Source organism: Carya illinoinensis, chromosome 1, assembly GCF_018687715.1.
Source record: "Carya illinoinensis cultivar Pawnee chromosome 1, C.illinoinensisPawnee_v1, whole genome shotgun sequence".
Classification (NCBI taxonomy): Eukaryota; Viridiplantae; Streptophyta; class Magnoliopsida; order Fagales; family Juglandaceae; genus Carya; species Carya illinoinensis.
In genome coordinates, this window is record NC_056752.1 from 48,929,486 (window position 1) to 48,954,301 (window position 24,816).

The 24,816-nt window shown below is 36.5% G+C and overlaps 2 pseudogenes; both read left to right on the forward strand.

Annotated features, from left to right (window-relative positions):
* The first annotated feature begins 24 nt into the window (after positions 1 to 24).
* On the forward strand, positions 25 to 18,373 carry LOC122280431 (annotated as a pseudogene).
* A 1,528-nt stretch (positions 18,374 to 19,901) lies between these two features.
* Positions 19,902 to 24,758, forward strand: LOC122280457 (annotated as a pseudogene).
* Positions 24,759 to 24,816: the final 58 nt, after the last annotated feature.

Sequence of the window (24,816 nt, forward strand, 5' to 3'; positions counted from 1 at the left end):
CGTGCTTTTGTTAGCTTTATAATAGATTAATAAGGGTTGTTGGATTTTAGAATATATATATATATATATATATTTTTAAAAGTAATTTTAAAGGAAGTTAAAAAGTTTTTGATTCTTGATAGTTGATCCCAGTTTATATGTTGATTGCCTCGTCAGTTGTCAGGCACCTGTCTGCTTTGAGTTTTGACGTTTGTAAATGGCCAAAGCAGGCATTCTAATATTACCTGCTCTCTTTCATAATGGCATATTCATCTTGATTTAGATTTTAGATTAAAGCTGGCTACACATCTTGATTTCATAATGGCAAATAATCAAAAGAGACGGCGATGTTGAGAAGAACAAGGTTACAAGAACAAGAGAAAGTCAAGAGAAAGAACATGATGATTCTTTGCATAGATTTCTTTTTTCGTTGTTGTTGATATATGACGTTTTGGTTTTTCTTTCATTACTTGGTGGCAGCTGGTCAGCTGGAGAAACTAAAAGTGGACCAATGTGAAGTTTATCTGAGGAAGAATGGATTGAGACTGACTGGCAATAAAGGCACACTCATTCAACGCATTAAGAGCATCTAGAGTAATATCATCTTCTTTAATAGTGGCAATGTTCGAAAAACTTTATGATTTCTTATATTCACTTTTATTTATTTTCCAGGATTTTAAATGGTGGAGGGGAGAAGAAATATCCAGTCTCTAGCTTTGTATTGGATTCTAAAGGTGGACATGTTAATTTAAAAGCTCGTGGATGGTTATTTATTTATTGGTTTTGGTGCTATGGATAATCCAATCCCTAAGAAAACGAAAAATAGTAGATTACATATGACTGTCTTATCTGTGGCCAAGCAACCCCAACTCGATTATTTCTCTGCACCATCCTGGGGCTTGCCTATCTACACAAGAATTTTCCTCTCGCAGAATTGATAAATTTAGCAGTTTGCATACATCACATGTTAAGCATTTTAGCTGGTATTGCACATTGAATTTCCAGTTCACCAATTTGTGGGTTTAAAGGTGCTCGTTTCACCACCCTACCCTGAAGACAATGCAAGTTTTCACCTTCACCATATGATACCATTTGGCTTGTTAATGTATGCACATATTAAAAAGAATCACATGGAGTTACTAATCACGGTTTTGCATTAAGTAGTAGCTTGGGCATTTAAGATGAGATATTTCTATTAATCTGCACTCTGTCGAATATTTTTTGTACGGTTTGGAAGGGGTACATATCATTTGTCTCATGAAATCATGGGACCAAACCTTTACCATGATCTTGTCTATTTCTTCCAGATCATGTCTCACATTTTGTGGTTATTGGTAAAATATATTTCTTCTCTTTGATGTGTATAACTTGAAATACTAATTGGGATTTGCAGGGGATGCATGCACTGGTGATGTTGTTATGTTCGAACAAAATGTCTATGAAATGTAAGAATTTTTCTTTTGTTTTGATTTTTTTTGTTGCATTCTTGTGTATATTTGAGAGCATGATTCCCCTTGCCCTCTTTATTTATTTATCTGATGGAGAAGACACCTTGCATTTTTTTTTAAAAGTATTTTTATTGAAAACTCCCATTTATGGCGGAGGAAAACCAAGGAAACAACCTTTCATCACTCCGAAAATTAAAAAAAAAAAAAAAAACTAATAAGAAAAGCTCAAAACCTTATTATTTACAACGTATTACCGGCAATCCTATCCTATTCAATCTCAACATGCAAGTTATTTCCTTTGGGGTCCACTCAAAATCCGTCGTATTTCCTTTGGCACATTCTTTAGCAAGAAAATCAGCTACTTGATTTATTTCTCTATATATGTGTCTAACTACTATGTTCAACTCCTTAGCAGAGTAAGCAATTCTCTCCCAGTCTTCTTGCACAGCCCAATGAACATCACCCTGTCCTTTCCACCAGTTAACCAACACTTGGGAATCAGTTTCAACCTCGGCATTAGACTACATCAGCATAATACATATTCGCAGACCATCGAGCTGTTGGGGGACCACCCATGTGTGCCGTCCAACTCATTGGTGCCCATGTGTTGGTGGTGTCCAATTCACATGATTGTGTTCCTCTCATGTGCCCATGTGATGATGTTTCTCACATATGCCTCCAGATGAATTGAGCTGGTGTCCAGCGATGTAATGTGAGGGAGATGGGTTCAGCCTCTCCTATAAATAAGAGAGGTCATATGAAGGGAAGATCATCCCATTGAGAGAGAGAAGTGTGAGAAGTATGTGTAGTGTGCCATTTGAGATAGAGTTGTTTTGAATATAGTATTTCCGCTCAGTGGACGTAGGCAAATTGCCGAACCACTTAAATATTGTCTCTATTTATTTTGTGTTTATTTTCAGGGCAGCTTAAGGCACAACAATTGGTACCAGAGCCAATTAGGTTCTTTTTGTGGGGTAGAGTTTTGGTGTGGTAGTGCGGATACGTACAGTCTAAGGAGGTTCTGTCTAGGAGATTGGAAATTTTAAGTGTATCCATTGTGACCCTCCAATCTTTCCTGGGAACTGACTTAGTGAGGTACTATTCATTTCTACGGTAAAAATTCATCAGAGCTTCGGTTCGTGCTACCCAGAAAATTGCAGTTGATCGAAATCAACTTTTGATCACATCACAACGTTCCTCTCGTCAAGACGGATCCGTTGCCGCAAACGGCATCGAAAACGAACATCGGAGGAGCCCACACGCGCCCCTAGAAGATCGGCACGTGCATCTGCTGTATCCCACGCACCAGACAGATCAGAACCGTCCGTTTTTCAGATCCATTTTGTGTGACGCCCCCAAATTCCGTTTGGGATCGGACGGAAATTTGAAGCGTCGAGACATGCAACACAAAGTTACCTGCCCCCGTTCATGACATATAAGATGCAATGTTCCTAACATGCATCTAACATTATGCAATATTCGCAACGGATAATTTTTTTCTTTAGCAATACTATGCACCAAATTGAAAATATCCCAAATGCTTAAAACATACTTCATACATAAAGACCCATTGAATAGATCACAACACTAGTCCAAAATGGTTATGATCCAAAAAGTACTAAAGATGTAACTCCATTGTACAAGTAGTAATTTACGTTAACTACTATATTAACATTGACGTCGTACCGTCGTTTAGTCAACTGTGTCTAGTTGATCAGCTCCTGATTCTCCTTCAGGTCCTGTAACAAGATCTACCATTCGAGAGGAATGGTAGTTGAGACTACCAAAGTGAGATTTGATTACAAATCTCAATAAGTTAACAAAAAACTTCCACACAAGCTAATGATGCATGCATGACAATAAAAGCATAAATGCATAATCAAATTTATAAGTAATTAAAGCATAACTTGGCGTACAACATAACATAATTGACATAACTTAAATTGAAACATGAAATGAACTTGACTTGACATGAACTTGATTTGAAACTTGACTTAGCATGAACTTGCTCTGAAACTTGAACTAACATGAACATGATATGAAACTTAACTTATCATGAACTTGTTCTGAAACTTGACTTAACATGAACGTGATATGAAACTTGACTTATCATGAACTTGTTCTGAAACTTGACTTAACATGAAAAATACATACTCTACAGTTGTTGTGGCCCCATGTATTCTACACAAACTTGACTTAACATGAAAAATACATACTCCACAGTTGTTGTGGCCCCATATATTTTACGTGTAAATACATACTCCACAGTTGTTGTGGCCCCATGTATTCTACGAAAACTTATTCTTTAACTGCTTAAATACACACTCCACAATTGTTGTGGCCCCATGTATTCTACGTGTCACATTTGCTGTGTCTCACGTAGTGTATGCATCACAATCGCTGTGACCCCATACATAAGTAATCAAGATGAAATGTGACTGGAATACGAAAGGACTGAAGCCCTGACGTAACATAACGTGACTTGAACATAACTTGAAATACATGACCAACTTGAGATAGAAATATTTCGTAACATGGCATAACATATAATAGACAACATATTTAACATGACATACTTGCAACGGTGAATATTACATGACTTGACATAAATGTAATAGATGGCATACTTAGCATGATGTACTTATAATGTATAGCAATACATGACAGAATATATTATGTAACAGATAAAAACTAATGACAGAATAAATTCTGTATAACAAATAATTACGTGATGACTTGACATGGCATGACATATATTATAACACACATATATACACTGTAGTTCCTTTACTTAGCACACATACACAGTAGACTGCTAGTAAGTTAAAAGCTAACTTACTTTGATATCCGCGTTTCTTATAAAATTTCAAGTGCGACCACGAGGAACTGTAATTAGTAATTCTAAAAGTTAGAACTAAATCACTAATAATTTAAAATATGGAAAATACTAACTTAAAGAGTAAAATTTTCATTTTACTCTCTACATGTGGGAAAATAACCGTTTTAGCCATAACTTAAGGATTTTGCATACTAACTCCAAAAGTTTCCAAAATTTACATTCCTCATGTAAATTTTGTCCTAAACTTAAATATCAACTCATAAAAATTAAAAACAAAACACAACTATGAAGAACACACTATGGCCGAAACATCCATAGGCCATTTCCCTTGATTTTTGTTGCAATTCCTTCCAACTTCAAAACTCATGCTTAAACCAAAATTTTGCAACAAACATCTTCCAATCCTAAGTTCAAAACCATACTTAAAACATCCATTTAGAAAAAGCTAATAATTAACACCAAAATTTTTTGTAAAAAGATCCAAACACTTGAATTACAAGTTTTGACCTTAAATCAAAACATCTCCAAGAATTTCAAAAATCAAATCTTACTTCTAACATATTCATAATATCATCCTAACATCAACCATGCTTTAAATCATCAAACTAAAGTCACCAAAATCACAAAATAATATTTGGAGTTTTTGGTTTTACACTGTTCAAAAACAGAAACTTTTTCCTCAACTAGTTTTGATAAATCTTTTGATTTATGACTTATAAATATATGATCTTCAAACCAAACCATCACATGGTTTAAAAAGATGTCCTAAAATATATATAAGCTTCTAATTCAAGATCACATGGTTAGAAATTAATCAAAACATAAATTTAGCCAAGAATATCCACACTTTGGCTTATCTGAATATCTCTTTGCATAAAATTTCATATCTTTGAAACTAACATCAAATATTTTCAAAATAATAATATAACATGTATATAAGATGCTTAGGATCCTCCAATAAAATTATCAAAGTCATTGGAATAGGTTTAGACCACCAAAAAGTTAAACTTTCTCAAAACAGAAACTGTTTTTCCTCTTCCAGTTTCTAAGTTTCTAAATCTAAGAAAATCTTTCATCAAAACCTTTAATCATGCAAAAATCCTCAACCAATAATCATATACACATGTTAACAATACTCCATAAAAATTTCGGACCAATATCTATCCATTAGCTTGGTCAAAAACTCCAAACTATAACATATTCTTCAGTTTATCTCCCAGAATGACCTTTCTATAGTTTACACAATATTTGACTGACCAAATGATCTTCAAATGGAGCAAATAAGATATCCATGTAAACTAGACTAAAAAAGAACAACTTATATGAAGGAGACTTTATGATAAAATACTTACAAAAGCTTCGAAATGGGTGTGCAAAAAACCTCCTAAAAGCTATCCGAGAGAGAGTGTTTGATATTCTTTCAATGGAAAGTGTAAATGAAGATAATTTCGTGGGGAGAGGTGGCTGGAGATACTTATGGATGAGATATGGAAGAGATGTGGCTGGAGTTGAGAGTTGAGTATAGTTTTCTCCTACCCAAAATATCTATAAAAGATTATCTCATAATATTCTATCAAATAGTATTTACAAAAAAATCAACTTAAGATATTTTTATCTAATAATATCTATAAAAATCAATTCAAAATATTTTTACCCAATAATATTCATGAAAATTACCTCAAGATATTTCTTTTTATCCAATAATATCTACAGTTTTGATCAGACGTTTTGTCCGAAAATATGAAAAAAAAAAGTTATTGCGCCATAAGACTTTAAATAACCCTCCGAGTCTAATGGCACAAACCATAATACATTTTGACACTTCTAACTATCTCCAATAATCAAAAACACACTTCTGATACCATAGTAAATAATAACACTAACATGTAGTTAGACAAAAACTTATACGATTAATGGATTCGTGAAAACTTATTGAGTTTTCACGAGGTTCCTAAAGTTAATAGAAATTTCACAATTGAATTTCTAGCGGGTTGTTACAATCTCCCCTCCTAAAAAAAAGATTTTGTCCTCGAAATCGAAGTAAGTAAGAAATAACAAGTTAAGGAATATGTGTTGCTTACCAACCTGATGTCTATCCCGTATATATTTGCCTTTGAGATTATGTCATTCCTTAACTCTCTTATTTTAATCAACAATTATATTATACTTCTTTCCACAAGGTTGGCCAAGTTGTATCGACACACTCTCCAAACCTAAAATTTCAAGTAAATAATCTTCTGAAATTTTTTTTTAGAAAAACATAGGCGATATACTTTAAGTGTTCTTGTAAATACCAAAGTTAGTAGAGAATTCATCAAAATTAAGCCGTTATCCTCTCTCTCTCTCTCTCTCTCTCTTTTTTTTTTTTTTTTTGAAATCGGTGGCCCTCTGTTTTAGACCAGACAACTCTGATGCGCATGATTTTTATAGGTCTTCTGTAGTTGTCAGGCGCCGCATAGCTACGACACTACTTTGTTCTTCTGTAATTGTCAGGCACCGCAGCTATGATACTACATTGCTCTTGTCTCTTGTAGAGAAATGATTCACGAGAGATGATTCGTCATAATTTTCTCTATAAAAGAATTATTCAGTTCATCTTCTTTCTCATCTCATCTTCTTCACTTTTCTGAAATTAGTCTGCATTCTTACTCTGCAATCTCTTTCTGCTTACTCACTTTGCAATGGCTCAGCAATCTTCTCATTACCAAAACATGAGGTATTCTGCACCTCGTTCACCAGTTGTTTATGCTTCTTCAGTAGGTGCTATAATGCAATCCAATAATGATCTGACTAATAAGTCAGATAATGAACTTATCTACGAGCTTGTGAGTCTCGGTACTCGATACTCATCAGCCATTGTCGCATATTCTCAGCAACTGCAATCCAGGACTGGTGGGGTTGACAAACTCCATGAGAAAATTTCTATCTTTCAGAAGCTTCTTATAGAATCCAACATGAAGATAGAAGCAGTAAAGCGAGAGAACAGAGATTTAAAATCTTTGCTTAACTCTGCTTTTCGAGTGGCTACTCCTTTATATAGGAAAGACATGCAGATTTTTGAAGAGTAAGAGCGTTTAAAGATTGAGGCAAAGAGCCTCAAATTTCTGTAATTTTGCTTTATGATAATAAAATAATACTTCACAAATATTCATATTTGTGTTTCTATCTTCTGGTAGATGTTTTATGTGCTCCATTTTATTTCTTTCAGAGATTTTCATATATATGACATGATCCAATGACTCATATAAATATGCATTTAATCATGCATATTCAAACTCTCAGTAATTTTCAAGTTAATAAAAACCTCAAGGAGTTCTACTGGTTTATGACTAACTTACTTCTTTATAATCGCAACAATCAGTCATCTTCCTATGTGGTACTTTGATAACTGACCAGTTAATAACTTAAACTTGAGACTTTTTCTCTTATGATTGTCATAACTCTTCTATCCATCATGAGTTATCAATTATTCTAACTCTAAATGATTTGTTCCTAATGTTCACATAAATCCTCAAGACCAAGATTTTACTCCCCATATAATAGTCTTCAAAAGAATATCGATCTATGTATCCATAAAGATAGTGCTTTGCCAGAAATCATTTATTGGCGGCGTGGTAATACTATTATCATAAATGAATCCTACTAAGGCTAAAGTTTCTCCTAATCAAATTATTCTTCCAAACACAATTTCTATCATATTCTCAGAATCAAAACAATCCTCCAAATATGTGGAATACCATTCATCAATCCTACATATCCTTTCTCATATTAATAAAAGGTATTTTATATCTACATTGGTATGAACAATAATACTTCTAATGAAAATTGTTACTCTTACCACTAGGATAACAATTCAGCTTCCAAGCTGAATTCTCAAGCACTACCACAATTAATAGAAACAATGACTCGTTTGAATCAAACAATGTACAATTTACTAACCCCAAAGACTTGACCTACTCCAAAATAACAATAATGCAATACTACCATCAATTGCAATCAGATCAACGTTAACTATATTTACCTAAACTAATCCTTCATCCATCGAGAAATTCTGATCCTCTTGATTGTTATCTCCTTTAGGATTCCGAGGTATTCTATCACGAGTTATGTGTCCCTTCTTGAAACACACGAGTATATGTATAAAAACCACATACTACCTTTCATACCTTAAGAAATTCAAGCCTACTGACGACTAAAATTTCAAGCCTAATGTTTGGTGCATTTCCTAAGGACATGTGAATTTACTGCCCAGAGACGTCTTTGCTCTGATACCACCCTGTGACGCCCCCAAATTCCGTTTGGGATCGGACGGACATTTGAAGCGTCGAGACATGCAACACAAGGTTACATGCCCCCCGTTCATGACATATAAGATGCAATGTTCCTAACATGCATCTAACATTATGTAATATTCGCAGCGGATAATTTTTTTCTTTAGCAATACTATGCACCAAATTGAAAATATCCCAAATGCTTAAAACATATTTCATACATAAAAACCCATTGAATAGATCACAACACTAGTCCAAAATGGTTATGATCCAAAAAGTACTAAAGATGTAACTCCATTGTACAAGTAGTAATTTACGTTAACTACTATATTAACATTGACGTCGCACCATCGTTTAGTCAACTGTGTCTAGTTGATCAGCTCCTGATTCTCCTTCAGGTCTTGTAACAAGATCTACCATTCGAGGGGAATGGTAGTTGGGACTACTAAAGTGAGATTTGATTACAAATCTCAGTAAGTTAACAAAAAACTTCCACACAAGCTAATGATACATGCATGACAGTAAAAGCATAAATGCATAATCAAATTCATAAGTAATTAAAGCATAACTTGGCGTACAACATAGCATAATTGACATAACTTAAATTGAAACATGAACTGAACTTGACTTGACATGAACTTGATTTGAAACTTGACTTAGCATGAACTTGCTCTGAAACTTGAACTAACATGAACATGATATGAAACTTAACTTATCATGAACTTGTTCTGAAACTTGACTTAACATGAACGTGATATGAAACTTGACTTATCATGAACTTGTTCTGAAACTTGACTTAACATGAAAAATACATACTCCACAGTTGTTGTGGCCCCATGTATTCTACACAAACTTGACTTAACATGAAAAATACATACTCCACAGTTGTTGTGGCTCCATGTATTTTACGTGTAAATACATACTCCACAGTTGTTGTGGCCTCATGTATTCTACGAAAACTTATTCTTTAACTGCTTAAATACACACTCCACAGTTGTTGTGGCCCCATGTATTCTATGTGTCACAATTGCTGTGTCTCACGTAGTGTATGCATCACAATCGCTGTGACCCCATACATAAGTAATCAAGATGAAATGTGACTGGAATACGAAAGGACTGAAGCCCTGACGTAACATAACGTGACTTGAACATAACTTGAAATACATGACCAACTTGAGATAAAAATATTTCATAATATGGCATAACATATAATAGACAACATATTTAACATAACATACTTGCAACAGTGAATATTACATGACTTGACATACATGTAATAGATGACATACTTAGCATGATGTACTTGTAATGTACAGCAATACATGACAGAATATATTATGTAACAGATAAAAACTGATGACAGAATAAATTCTGTATAACAAATAATTACGTGATGACTTGACATGGCATGACATATATTATAACACACATACATACACTGTAGTTCCTTTACTTAGCACACATACACAGTAGACTGCTAGTAAGTTAAAAGCTAACTTACCTCGATATCCGCGTTTCTTATAAAATTTCAAGTGCGACCACGAGGAACCATAATTAGTGATTCTAAAAGTTAGAACTAAATCACTAATAATTTAAAATATGGAAAATACTAACTTAAAGAGTAAAATTTTCATTTTACTCTCTACATGTGGGAAAATGACCGTTTTACCCATAACTTAGGGATTTTGCATACTAACTCCAAAAGTTTCCAAAATTTACATTCCTCATGTAAATTTTGTCCGAAACTTAAATAACAACTCATAAAAATTAAAAACAAAACACAACTATGAAGAACAAACTATGGCCGAAACATCCATAGGTCATTTCCCTTTATTTTTGTTGCAATTCCTTCCAACTTTAAAACTCATGCTTAAACCAAAATTTTGCAACCAACATCTTCCAATTCTAAGTTCAAAACCATTCTTAAAACATCCATTTAGAAAAAGCTAATAATTAACACCAAACTTTTTTGTAAAAAGATCCAAGCACTTGAATCACAAGTTTTGACCTTAAATCAAAACATCTCCAAAAATTTCAAAAATCAAATCTTACTTTTAACATATTCATAATATCATCCTAACATCAACCATGCTTTAAATCATCAAACTAAAGTCACCAAAATCACAAAATAACATTTGGAGTTTTTGGTTTTACACTTAGTCCAAAAACAGAAACTTTTTCCTCAACTAGTTTTGATAAATCTCTTGATCTATGACTTATAAATATATGATCTTCAAACCAAACCATCACATGGTTTAAAAAGATGTCCTAAAATATATATAAGCTTCTAATTCAAGATCACATAGTTAGAAATTAATCAAAACATAAATTTAGCCAAGAATATCCACACTTTGGCTTATCTGAATATCTCTTTGCATAAAATTTCATATCTTTTAAACTAACATCAAATATCTTCAAAATAATAATATAACATGTATACAAGATGCTTAGGATCCTCCAATAAAATTATCAAAGTCATTGGAATAGGTTTAGACCACCAAAAAGTTAAACTTTCTCAAAACAGAAACTGTTTTTCCTCTTCCAGTTTCTAAGTTTCTAAATCTAAGAAAATCTTTCATCAAAACCTTTAATCATGCAAAAATCATCAACCAATAATCATATACACATGTTAACAATACTCCATAAAAATTTCGGACCAATATCTATCCATTAGCTTGGTCAAAAACTCCAAACTATAACATATTCTCCAGTTTATCTCACAGAATGACCTTTCTATAGTTTACACAATATTTGACTGATCAAATGATTTTCAAATGGGGCAAATAAGATATCCATGTAAACTAGACTAAGAAAGGAACAACTTATATGAAGGAGACTTTATGATAAAATACTTACAAAAGCTTCGAAATGGGTGTGCAAAAGACCTCCTAAAAGCTGTCCGAGAGAGAGTGTTTGATATTTTTTCAATGGAAAGTGTAAATGAAGATAATTTCGTGGGGAGAGGTGGCTGGTGATACTTATGCATGAGATATAGAAGAGATGTGGCTGGAGTTGAGAGTTGAGTATAGTTTTCTCCTACCCAAAATATCTATAAAAGATTATCTCATAATATTCTATCCAATAGTATCTACAAAAAATCAACTTAAGATATTTTTATCTAATAATATCTATAAAAATCAACTCAAAATATTTTTACCCAATAATATTCATGAAAATTACCTCAAGATATTTCTTTTTATCCAATAATATCTACAGTTTTGAACAGACGTTTTGTCCGAAAATATGAAAAAAAAATTTATTGCGCCATAAGACTTTAAATAACTCTCCGAGTCTAATGGCACAAACCATAATACATTTTGACACTTCTAACTATCTTCAATAATCAAAAACACACTTCTGATACCATAGTAAATAATAACACTAACTATGTAGTTAGACAAAAACCTATACGATTAATGGATTCGTGAAAACTTATTGGGTTTTCACGAGATTCCTAAAGTTAAGAGAAATTTCACAATTGAATTTCTAGCGGGCTGTTACATTTTGGGCTTGATCTAAGCCATTTGGAGTCTGATTTCAACGATCAAATAGTGCTTTCCGACTATTTGGATCATTCCGGACTCATCCGTACGGTTAGAATTTTGAAATTTTGTGTCTAAATTTTCTAAATTCAAATGGAAAGATCTGGAAGAGATAGAGGCTCTGAAAATGCCAGTAGCTCTGGATGTCGGTCCACCGTGTCAAATGCCATGTTTGAAGTTGAGAAGTTCGATGGAACAAGCAACTTCGGCATGTGGCAGTGTGAAGTCATGGACGTTTTGATCCAACAAGAGTTGGATATTGCGTTGGAAGGAAAGCCAAACGATATGACTGATCAGGGTTGGAAGAAGCTTAATACTCAAGCTTGTAGTACAATCCGGTTATGCCTTACCAAAGAACAAAAGTATTTTGTCATGAGAGAGACAGATGCTAGGGTACTTTGGCAGAAATTGGAGGATAAGTTCATGAAGAAGAGCATTGAGAGCCGTTTGCACTTGAAGAATAAGCTTTTCAGATTCCAATTTCGTGAAGGTATTTCAATGACTGAACATCTGAATAGTTACAACCAAATTCTTGCTGATTTGTTAAATTTAGATGTTAAAATCGAAGATGAAGATAAAGCTTTACTTTTGCTAAATTCCTTGCCTGATACATATGAGCATTTGATTACTACTCTATTGTATGGGAAGGAAAATATTAGTTTTGAAGATGTATCTAGCTCTTTAATTAGCAATGAGTACCGGAGAAAAGATAAATAGGTACAACAAGATACATCAAGTGAAGCGCTAACAGCAAGAGGGAGACCCCAGTCAAGGTATCCCGGAAAGAAGAAAGGTTTTCAATCGAAAACCCGAGCCACATCACGTGGTTCATCAGTCGGAAGAAAGCTCGCCAAAGACGAGTGTTCCTTTTGTCACAACAAAGGACACTGGAAGAAGGATTGTCTCAAGCTGAAGGGACAACAGCAGAATCAACCCACCACAGCCAATGTCATGGACAGAGATGATGATTCAGATTTTTCCTTGATAAGTTCATCATCCATTTGTCATTCCGATGAATGGATTATGGATTCCGGATGTACCTATCACATGTATCCCAATCGGGACTGGTTTACTGACTTCACAAAAATTGAGGGTGGAGCAGTACTTATGGGCAATGACAATGCCTGTAAGACTCAGGGAATAGGTAACATTCGGTTAAAGCTGCACGATGGCAGCATCAAGACTCTGACAGAAGTTCGGTACATTCCGGACTTGCGGAAGAATCTCATCTCACTGGGAGCTCTGGATTCAAACGGATTCAGAATCACCATTGAAGATGGAACTCTCAAAGTACTTATGGGAGTTCAGGTGGCTATGAAAGGTTTGAGGCGAGGAAACTTGTACTTCTTGCAAGGAAGTACTGTTGCTGGAAGAGCTTCCACAGGCTATGAGAAGCTAGATGAGACTGATGATGACACCTCCAGTCTGTGGCATATGCGTATGGGACACGCAGGAGAAAAAGCTTTGCAAATACTGGTGAAACAAGGCTTACTCAAAGGTACCAAGACTGGTAAACTGTCTTTCTGTGAGCACTGTGTATTGGGGAAGCAGAGGCGGATCAAGTTTGGAACCGCAGTACACAATACACAGGGAATACTTGACTATGTGCACTCTGATGTTTGGGGACCTACCCAAAATGCATCTTTGGGAGGTAAACATTGGTTTGTAACTTTTGTAGATGATTATTCTCGTTGTGTGTGGGTATATACGATGAAGAATAAAGATGAAGTGCTGCAAATCTTTCTTGATTGGAAGAAAATGGTTGAGACTCAGACCGGCAGGAAGATCAAGCGACTCAGATCTGATAATGGAGGTGAGTACACTTCAGACCCCTTCATGGAAGTATGCCGGAGAGAGGGAATTGTCAGACACTTCACAGTACGAGGTACGCCGCAGCAGAATGGTGTGGCAGAACGAATGAATCGTACTTTACTAGAGAAAGTACGATGTATGTTGCTGGATACTGGATTCAGTAAACAATTTTGGGCTGAAGCTGTGACATATGCCTGCCACCTCATCAATCGACTACCCGCATCTGCCAATGACGGGAAGACACCTACTGAAATGTGGAGAGGTACACATGCTACTGATTATAACTCTTTACACGTTTTCGGATGTCCTGCTTACTATCACGCTAAAGAGAGTAAGCTTGATCCTAGAGCCAAGAAAGCAAAATTCTTGGGCTTTAGTACTGGTGTAAAAGGATATAGACTCTGGTGCATAGAGTCTAAAAAGGTGATCATCAGTAGAGATGTTACCTTCAACGAATTTGAGATGCTTAAGTCACATAAGCATAGAAATTCCAGTGAATACAACCATGATAGCAAAACACTTGGTGATTCGCAAAAGGTGGAGTTTTCCACTCGAAAGGATTCAGGAGAAACAAATGGAGAGCATGGACAAGATGAGGTTGATAGTCCAGTCACAGTACCTCAAATACAACCTGAATCAATAGCAACCAACAGACCGAGAAGAGAGAAACGTGTACCGTCACGTTATACAGACTATGTGACATATGCATTACCAGCTGAAGGGGGTGAGATCCCAACCACTTACAGAGAAGCCATACAGTCCAGTGAACAGGTTGAATGGACAAAGGCAATGAATGAAGAGATGCAGTCTCTTCACTAAAACCAGACTTGGGAGCTTGTGCCGCTTCCAAAAGGAAAGAAGACAATTGGCTGTAAGTGGATCTTCAATCAGAAAGATGATCAAGCTGCTAAGAATGGAGTACAATACAAAGCTAGGTTGGTAGCCAAGGGCTACGCTCAGACAGAGGGAATTAACTACAGTGAAGTATTCTTTCCTGTTGTGAAGCATTCATCCATTCGGATATTGCTAGCTTTGGTTGCACAATATGACTTTGAGTTAGCACAGCTTGATGTAAAGACAGCTTTCTTACATGGTGATCGGGAAGAGGAGATTTATCTGTCTCAACCAGAAGGATTCAAAGAAGCTGGCAAAGAAAACTGGGTATGCAGTCTGAAGAAGTCTCTCTATGGCTTGAAGCAGTCACCTCGGCAATGGTATAAGCGGTTTGACCGCTTTATGATGGATCTGAAATACACTCGTTGCCAATACGATCATTGTGTATATTTTAGAAAACTTGCAGATGGATCTTTCATTTATTTGCTTTTATATGTAGATGATATGTTGATTGCATGTAAAAGCAAAGGAGAGATAGATAGCTTAAAAACTCAGTTAAGTCATGAGTTTGACATGAAAGATCTGGGAGAAACTCGAAGAATACTGGGGATGGAGATCAGTAGAGATAGGGTGAAAGGTACTGTTCACCTTACTCAGAAGCAGTATTTGAAGAGAATACTACAACGCTTCAACATCGACTCAAAGACGAAGCCGGTGAGTACTCCAATGGCCCCATATTTCAAGCTCAGTGCATTGCAGTCTCCTAAAACTGATGAAGAGCGGGACTACATGAGAAATGTCCCATATGCAAGTGTTGTAGGAAGCTTAATGTATGTCATGGTGTGTACACGACCTGATATCTCCCAGGCCGTTAGCTTAATTAGCCGCTATATGCATAATCCTGGAAAGACTCATTGGCATGCGGCTAAGTGGATTCTACGGTACATTCTAGGAACCGTAGATATTGGTTTGAAGTTCGAGAAGAGTGAAGATAGTCTAGTAACTGGGTATGTTGACTCAGACTATGCAGGTGATCTTGACAAACGCCGATCGACAACTGGATATGTGTTCACTATGACTAGAGGACCAGTTAGTTGGCGATCAATTTTGCAATCGACAATTGCACTATCATCAACTGAGGCTGAATACATGGCTGTAACAGAAGCCGTGAAAGAAGCCATTTGGTTACAGGGATTGGTAACAAACTTGGGCTTTAAGCAGCAAGAGGTTACCGTTTACTGTGACAGTCAGAGTGCAATTCATCTGGCCAAAAATCAAGTATATCACTCTCGAACAAAGCATATAGATGTCCGTTTCCACTTCGTACGTGAGATATTGGAAGAAGGGGACATTCTACTTCAGAAGATTGGCACTGAAGATAATCCAGCAGATATGTTGACAAAAGTCGTCACCGGGATCAAGTTCCAACACTGTTTGGACTTGATTAATATCTCATACTGCTGAGCACCTACGGGTGCATTGGCGCCTTAGGGCGCATTTGGTAGCGGAGATCTCTCATGGCAAATGAACATTTTGATAAAGAGATGAAATCATTAGAAGGATAGAACATGTAGTATCCTAATGTGGCACACTTGGATGGAGGGGGTGATTGTTGGGGGACCACCCATGTGTGCCGTCCAACTCATTGGTGCCCATGTGTTGGTGGTGTCCAATTCACATGATTGTGTTCCTCTCATGTGCCCATGTGATGATGTTTCTCACATATGCCTCCAGATGAATTGAGCTGGTGTCCAGCGATGTAATGTGAGGGAGATGGGTTCAGCCTCTCCTATAAATAGAAGAGGTCATGTGAAGGGAAGATCATCCCATTGAGAGAGAGAAGTGTGAGAAGTATGTGTAGTGTGCCATTTGAGATAGAGTTGTTTTGAATATAGTGTTTCTGCCAGTGGACGTAGGCAAATTACCGAACCACTTAAATATTGTCTCTATCTATTTTGTGTTTATTTTCAGGGCAGCTTAAGGCACAACACGAGCATAGCCTTAGTCTCAGCCATTGTGTTTGTACCATTTCCATAGTAAGCCATAAATCCACCCAAGGTTCGCCCTCTATAATCCCAAACTACCCCTTTACCACCACATTCCCCAGGATTCCCCGAACTACACCATCAATGTTCAACTTGACAAACCCAATGGTGGACTGGACCATTGCAGGACCTTAGTAATTTTTATTTTCAAATCACTAAAGGGAGTCCCATTTTAAGTAATATAGCCTCATCAGTTTTGCTTACCTTTTTGCAATTAGACATTTTCACCATCTGTTGAGCTAGTATGCTTTTGATCTTAAAACAAACGTGCCAGGGTTGCCCTCTTTATTTTACACGAAGAAAATATTTGGAAGTGGCACTTAATTGTGTAGACAGCCTTGTACCGGGAACACACAATTACCATATTCAATTACTGTTGCTGTCCAATTGATTGCTCACTTAAAAAAAATACTCTGTACAAGTTTTTCATAATGTTCACTCAAGGAAGTGTAAGGTTGTGATAAAACTGATGATGATATTTTCTCTTTTCCTAACCAATTGATGATGATGCTTGTGCTGCCATTTTTCCTACCTCAGAAATTAATTACCTTTCTTATTTCTCTTTTGGAAATCGAATTCTCAGGTTCAACGTAGCATCCCGAAGTGGTTGTGGTCCTCCTTGCTGCACAAGGATTGTTGTGGGCCGCATTGTGAAAGAAAGTTATGGTGCTGCAAAGCAACAGCATACTTTCACGGTGGATTAACCTCGCTGCATTTGATGAAATATACGAGCAAGCAGAATATATCTATTTCTAAATATTTTTCTGGCTGATCTGAACAGATAGAGGTACTCTGGAGCAAGGGGGAGAAACCACTCCCTCCACTTCATCCCCTGCTAATTAAGGGTCGAAACCTTTACCGTTTGAAAACTTTGAGACAGGTTTGTTTCATATAAACAAATTTCCTTTTTCCCAATCATCTGTTTTTCGTTCCATGTTAAACTAATCATGTTGTAAAGCTTCAGAGATGGGAAGATAAATGGGAGAAGCAGAAATTTTTGATGGAAAAGCACTCCAAGGGGTCTGTTGCAAGGTTTGATACAGAAGTACGTATCCAAGAGAAGGAAAGAGGAAAATGCTCAAGGCAACCAGGTATTCTTTTCTAATTATAAGCTGGAAATGTTATTTGTCTTCTATCATTATCAAATTGAATATGCCTTGTTGGATCATTTTAGTGATTCTCTATTATTACGTGCTTAAGTTTTCTCTACCTACTTCAGGATCTCAAGAAAGGAGTCAAATGGGAACCAATCTCACTTCAATTCAACCGTAACTGTAAAATCTGCATTCCAAACAATACAGTCAGGTTTATTAGTCGATTCAAGAAAATCATCATTTAGTTCACATTCACAGCCTGGGCCATATGATAATTCAGGCAAATCAGAATCTCAACCTCAAAATATGAGTTCCTCTGTTAATTCAGGAAAACCAGCAGCTTCCCAGCAACAGTTTTTGGGCATATTCACTGATTTAGGAAAGCCAACGATGCAAGCTCAACAAGCAGGTTTATACTGTGAAGCAAGGCTGACTGTAACTCAATCACAACAGAAAAATAATACAAGACAAAGTAGTTATAACCAGCAGCCTTTTCAGAACTCTGTAGATTGTAGGTACTCAAGTAATACAGAAAAAATGTATAGTGGCAGTCGCGCGGTTCACCATTCAAACTTCAAGCGGCCCAACTTGAACTCGCATCCGAATGACCATCAAACTCCTAGTAATAAGTATCCAAATAATGACCCGAAAAGCGGGCTACCCGCTTGGGGTTATCATAGACAGCCATTGACAGGCATCAGCTAGTTCCCACTAATGAACCAACCACAAAGGCAAGGCTACCGGCCGCCACAGCTGTGCCGATATTATGCTCAAGGGAGGTGCCATTTTGGTGACAATTGCAAATTTGTGCACCAGTCAAGAAGATAATGTGGACAGAGAGTAAGACAGGAAGGTGCTCATACTGAATTTGAAGGATATTGAGTGCGAATGCGAGTTTCAATGAGTTCGTTGAATTTTGTGCTTCTTTAAATGGTGGTAGATGAGAGTTTCCTAGAAACTCTCTTGCCAACTTTTGTTGCAATTTTTTTTTTTTTAATATTATTAATGGACGTCATGATGCGCATTACTGGGCATACCAAAGATCTCATTGCTATTACGTTGGCTCTCGCAAACTGCTTGATGCACTCTCTCTTTTCAATCCCTTCAAGCAAGCGAAATGCAGATGATTGATTGCATGGCAAAATAAACTCTCAAAACTTTTGTTTTCCTCCAATTAAGTGATAATGATTCATTGCAAATAATAAATAACAGTTCTTATATCTTTACCGACGACCGGCATGTGATCAAAGGTCAATTCCGAGGGTTGTCAAGGTTGTGGAATCCATGTCATACCCGATAATATGTTCCCCCCCATGCAACTTGCACTGGATGTCACATGCATGTCTGTACGAACATCTGTCACTGCCCTGAAAAAGATTAAAAAAAAAATTAAAGCAGAAGTAGATGCCTCCGTACTTAATCCCATTGGATGAAATTTGCAATGGAGATTCGAGAAATTCGAAAATCTCAAGTTACTTTCATTGATATGAAAATGGCATGCTATGTTGACTAGTGACTGAAACTGGGAGAGGATAGCTCTTTTCCGATTGAGGCAGTCTTGGGCTGAAAAATAGATTAGATAAGTTGAACTTGTGCTTGTGCGGCCCTCGGTCCAGTCCAACCAAATGGACTATTATTAGAAAAAAGTTTAGTTAACAATTATGTATTAATACGTACATAAATTAATATGATTAATTAAAAAGTAAATTTTATTTAAAATAATTTTAATTTAACTATTAAATACGAAGGAATCAATTTGAACACGCAATTACGACCAGACTTTACTAACTCAATACCAGTCAACCTAATAGATGTGGACTAAAAAACTAGTGGACGAAGTTCATCATTGAGAAAGTCGGCATTCAGATCCCTACTTCACACTTTACGTTAACTCTGGCCTGTAAGTTTTCAGCAAACGTCTAGTCAAAACTACTGCCCAGAAGCTGCCAGCCACCTCCAAAGGTTTTAGTTCTCTCATTGGTAAGCTTAAATAATTCCAACTTTATCGATCATCATCAAAACGCACAGTAGTTTCTATGTGGGAGATCGTCGTGTTTTCCACTGGTTCTTGTTGCTTTGTGGATCATAGCATATTATTGAGATCGATTTACTGCATATTGGCTACGTAGGAGTGGAAGTCAATGTTTTTTTATCGTCGAAAAGTCATCTGTGAAGTGCCTAGAGGCGTTTAAGGCCCTAATTAATTTGATGTTCTCCTACGACTCTTGTGTGAGGACTGCTAATATCAATTAGATTTTCTAAAATGGATGGTATGCTTACAAACTGATTTTCTTGATGTGCACTTTGGTGACTTTGCACCGATTGTGTCTGTGAATATCGTGAAGCATACCTAAGGTTTGTCCAAGTAAAAGGCAATGTTTAACTGCAAGCATCACCTTTGGGAGATTGCTGTAATTAAGATCAAAATATGGCCTGGATCTTCTATTGTTCTTATCAAAGTTTGAGTTTCTTCTTGCTGTTGAAAGTTTATACAGTTGCATCTAGGAGTTGGTATTGGACTCTTAAACATATGTCTCCATGTTTCCAGAAAAAAATGGCTGGTGAACCAGTAAACGTGAACGAGTTCCAAGAATTGGCCAGGGAAGCACTTCCAAAAATGTACTATGATTTTTATGCTGGTGGAGCTGAGGACCAGTACACATTAAAAGATAATGTGGAAGCATTTAAAAGAATCACGTAATGTGCTAATTTACTAGTCTCTAACATGAGAGCAAACCGGGTGTGGCGTTTCACCTATCAGTTTTCATTCTTTCCGCAGGATCCGGCCAAGAATTCTTGTGGATGTAAGCAGAATAGGTATGTCAACTACTGTATTGGGGTACAATATCTCGGCACCGATTATGATTGCTCCAACTGGCCTGCATAAGTTGGCACATCCTGAAGGTCTAAATCCTTTATGATAAGTTGAAAATACCTTCCTTCCCCTGCCAAACGCTTATACTACTTGCTATCTTGTTACAGGAGAGGCTGCCACAGCCAGAGCAGCAGCTGCATCTAAAACCATAATGGTAATGACATAACGAATTCGAACTCATCAACTTGTTTAATATCTTGGCACGGCTGAGTTATATTTTTCTGTAGATTTTATCCACCGGGTCTTCCTGCACCATGGAAGAGGTTGCTTCCAGCTGCAACGCTGTTCGGTTCTTTCAATTATATGTATTAAAACCTTCCTCATGTCTTATAATGTACACTTTGTTCGTCACCTTTCCTTATATGTCATTTTGTTTGGTAGAAATACCCTGAAATTTTGGAACTCCCTTGCGAATAGGTATACAAGAGACGAGATATAGCAGCTGCATTGGTACACAGGGCCGAGAAAAATGGACACAAGGCTCTTGTCCTAACTGTTGATGCCCCCAGGCTCGGTCGAAGGGAGGCAGACATAAAAAACAAGTGAAGTGTCATCTTTCCTTCTGGTTAAATTTAATTGCCTTCAAATTTTGGTATAAACTTCCTCGAGTCTTATTGACGCAATGTTTAATGTCTTATGCATCCCCCATAAAAAAACGCGATGACTTCTGCAGAATGATGGTACCTGGATTGAAGAATCTTGAGGGTCTGTTATCGATTGAAGTCGATTCTGTGAGTGGAATTAGTTGAATTTAAATAGCCTGGCTTTGAATGACGAGGCTTTCCTGTTTATCAATGTGTCTGATATATTCTTTTAACAATTGGTTTCTTTAACTGTAGCTTATCATTTGTCCTTCAATAGGCAACAAAACCCTCCATTAGTCTGATCATTGTCTAACCAAATTAAATAAATAAACAAGTACATAATAAAAGGATCAGCGTTTGAGTGTGCCAAAGCTATCATAAATGGATAAAGAAGCTAGGTTGACGTGCTCAAGGACTAGCAATGATTATTTGTTTTCATTTTAGTTTTGTTTTTATCATTTTTTTCTTTTTGTTAATCTTCTGCCTTTTTTTTGTTTCCAAGTAATTGTGGGGTTTCACTATAGTTTTTTGTCAGTGATTCACAGGCCACCAATTCAGCTCTACCCATAAATGATCAGTACGTCGGATATGGCATCCTTGTCTGCCTTTGCCCAAACTAGCTTAGATTCTTAAGATAGTAATAGAGAAATGTGTCTATCGTGTATCCCCGTTCTCAGACCCGTTATGACTACAGTGGAGTAGTTCAATCTAACAGGCACTTTCATCTAGAAATGTGTCTGATCATTTACAGAAATCATCATTTACTCTGTCTTTGTGTGTGTGCATGCGTGTGCTCGGGAAGTGCTTGTTTAGTATTCATACGCAAGACTAAAATTAATATGTTAACTCAGAATCTTTCAACTTCTGCAGAATAGCGGTTCAAACCTAGAAGCTTTTTTTCTAAGGCGACAATGGACGCTTCCTTGTGTTGGAAGGTAAAGAACCAGAAAAGGTTTTGGTAACTTTCTGATACACTTTGTAGAAATATGCCAAGAAAGGTTAAAATGTGCGAGTTAAAGAGATGCCAGTCTACTTAGCTGGCACAGTTTCTTGGTTTTTACGCCCGGAACCTTGGAGATAGGTAGGCTCTTGGGGTGGGGGGGGGGGGGGGGGGGGGGGTGGGGGGGGCGGAAAATATATGGCTTTAGTTAAGAAATGGGTGCAAATTATTTATTTTCTCAGTAACTTACTGCATCTGAAAAGATATTACTGCAAGTCTGTTGGCAGTCCCTATTTTATTCCAACAAATGCTGGGTGCACTCTAATACCGTGTTTAATTAGTGCATCACAACATCCGCAGGATGTAGAATGGTTAAGATCACTTACAAACATGCCCATTCTTATCAAGGGAATTCTTACTCGTGAAGATGGTAAGATCAAGCTTTACGTGTAATATTCACATTTTTTATTTTATTTATTTATTTTTTGTTTTGAAAAATATCAATGTATCACCCAGCTCACTTTTCACTTCACCTTCCCCACTCTCCTTCCCTTTGAATGTATAAAATAAAAAAAAACCTTCTCTGCCTTTATCATTTATTAAACAATTGAAATTATAGACTTTTCCGTTCTAAGATTTTATATTTTTTGGATTAAAAGTTTAAAAAACTTCTATTTATAAGTTGGTATAGGTAACACAACTACTAAAGTGCTTATTTGGCGTAATTTGATTTTAAAGATAAATTTTAAAATTTGAATCTTACAAATTACATTTTACCATTTAAGTAATGTAGATGATGTGCACTACACCGGCTTGATAACAAAATAATTCTAAAAGTTTCAGTTACATGCCAAGACGAAAAAAAAAGCTTCGCTTACCTAGAGTTTTTAAAACAACTTGAAATTCAATTATAGGGGCCCGGTTATCATAGTTAACTCAGATCCCTGAAAGTCAAGGAATTTTTCTCGCTGTTCAAAATTCAAATTTCGTTAACATTTGATGTGATAACATGGGCAGCAATAAAGGCTGCAGAAATAGGTGTGGCTGGGATTGTTGTCTCCAATCATGGGGCTCGCCAGCTTGATTATTCTCCTGCTACTATTACTGTTCTGGAAGAGGTGAGGTTCTATCTGTATAGGTTAATAAGATATGTCTGTGCTCATGCATTTCTGCAGAGGACTTTGTCATGCCTTGTTCAATCAGCTACGTTAATGTACATGTCTAAGGATATTTGTTTACCTTGTGATTGTAGGTGGTTCATGCTGTGGGAGGGAAAATTCCTGTTCTTTTTGATGGAGGAGTGCGGCGGGGAACGGATGTCTTCAAGGCATTAGCCCTTGGTGCTCAAGCTGTCCTAGTATGCTCTTCACCCCCAAACTATTTTTTTTCCTTCCCCCCAAACTAATTAATCCATCAACTTAAGGATTTTCTCTTGCAATTCTTTTTTTAATTTTCAATGTGGGATATGAAATTCGCTATCTAAAAGCAAGTAGTATGTTTCAATCATGCTTTCTGCATAATCACAATGTTGTGAGTTTCAAGTATCTGTAGATATCTTTGCATCCAACAAGTTTTTGGAGATATGGCACTAATGCACAATTGTACTTTGTTGCTGGCTTTGTTTCTTCTTTTCCAAACTACTATCCAACTAAATTGAATTTGTAGAAACTTTTAAGATGTAGGAGCTCAATATCCAAGTCATTGAAACAGTTTGCACTTTGGGACTGTTGGATAAATTATAGAGGAGAAATCAGGAGTATGGTGATATTTTTTCTTTTCCTCAATTTGTGGTCTATATTATGTCAGAAAATTGCTGGTTATAGCTATAGCCAACTCTTGCTTCTCTGTCTCTCTCAAATTCGAAGCTGAATATGCTAGAGCTGCTGAAATTTTTATGCTAAGTAAGTAATCATGATTTCTCTCTCAAGCCTATTATAAGATATATGCATTTTATTGCAGATTGGAAGACCTGTTGTCTTTGGGCTGGCAGCAAAGGGGGAACATGGTGTGAAACGAGTCATCCAAATGCTGAAGGATGAACTTGAGCTCGCCATGGCGTTATCTGGCTGTCCAAGTGTGAAGGATATTACTAGAAGCCATGTGAGAACAGAGCGTGAAAGACTACTCTCAATGCCTTGATGTCAAAATGAAGCATAAAGATGATATCCTGGAGTGGAGACAAGTGATTCAGATAATCAAATAATGATCATAATCATCCGTGCATACTTGCAACTTAGATCTGGAATATGCTGCCATTTCTTCATTGATTAAGTTGGCATGCAACTAGTGGGATTGAAACATGAAAATAATTTCCATCTGCTATATCTTGGTTTATATTTTCAAGAAATGTGGTTGAGTGAATTGAGCGTTTCATTTCACTTACAGAAGGTACTGTTCAGTCTCCTACACATACATCATTTGTAATCCATATGGACCATATCTAAGTTGACCTTAGCCGACTCTTCAAAAAATCCTAGGAAATATTTTTAACTAAACCTGTTGAGTGATTTTTTTTTTTTCCTGATTTCTCTAATTTCTTTATAACTACGAGAA